The sequence below is a fragment of the Chiloscyllium plagiosum genome, chromosome 9, assembly GCF_004010195.1.
Source record: "Chiloscyllium plagiosum isolate BGI_BamShark_2017 chromosome 9, ASM401019v2, whole genome shotgun sequence".
Lineage (NCBI taxonomy): Eukaryota > Metazoa > Chordata > Chondrichthyes > Orectolobiformes > Hemiscylliidae > Chiloscyllium > Chiloscyllium plagiosum.
Window position 1 is genome coordinate 78,156,094 of NC_057718.1, and position 557 is coordinate 78,156,650.

Genomic DNA, 557 nt, shown 5'->3' on the forward strand with positions numbered 1-557 from the left:
TTAATATTTTCTCCCTCACAATGTTTATCCCATCCAATATTTCACACTCCTCCTTATATACTTTGTTTGTTTTCTCAAAAGAGAGGGACAAAGTATTCATTGAGAGCTATACCCGTGGTTTCTGCTTCCACATTCTTGCTACATTTAGGGTCTCAGTTAGACCTATTATGTATAAAACATCTCTAGGCTTTTGTGACTTCATATGACAATTAATTTTCGTACAGTCTGTTTGATTTCCTAATTTCATTTCTAATTTAATCCCTATATTTTTTACTCTTGTAACTCAAGAGCCTAGATTTTTGCCCGTGAGGACATAATTGTCCAGAATCCCACTTTACCTCTTTGCTGAATGGTTTCCATTTTTCTGGCACAAATTTATCTTCAAGGAGGACTTTCCATCTCACTTTTACCAAGTCACATCTCAGGCTGGTAAAATTGACCTTTCACCAATTTAAAATGTTTATTATTGGACTGTGTTTGGTCCTTGACTGGATCAGAAAAGACAAAATACTAATTTCTGAGTTTCATCTGCAGAAGTAAACAAAATCTCTGTGAAT